This window comes from Limulus polyphemus, unplaced genomic scaffold, assembly GCF_000517525.1.
Source record: "Limulus polyphemus unplaced genomic scaffold, Limulus_polyphemus-2.1.2 Scaffold2843, whole genome shotgun sequence".
Classification (NCBI taxonomy): domain Eukaryota; kingdom Metazoa; phylum Arthropoda; class Merostomata; order Xiphosura; family Limulidae; genus Limulus; species Limulus polyphemus.
This window is the reverse complement of record NW_013668453.1, coordinates 73,824-74,138: the sequence shown is the minus strand read 5'-3', so window position 1 is coordinate 74,138 and position 315 is coordinate 73,824.

Below are 315 nucleotides of genomic sequence, written 5' to 3'. Positions count from 1 at the left end.
AAACCACGGGTATCGAAACTCGGTTTCTAGTTTTGCAAGTTCGCAGACATACCGCTGTGCCACTGAGGGGCACATGCTTTTGTAAGTCTATTCCTGTATTCCCACTACAAAACAAAAAAAACATTTTATTAACTTTACAAATAGTGCGGAGATTCATGTGCCCTCCTTTACAGGTCATCATGTATTGTTTCGTTAACTTTCTATAGCACTGAAGCATCCCTTGCATATTTAAAAAAAATACTCAAGTATGTTGTGAAGAGTTATGTTTTAGCGATAAGACGCGTGTTTTAAAATTAAATAATCCACGTCTTTACA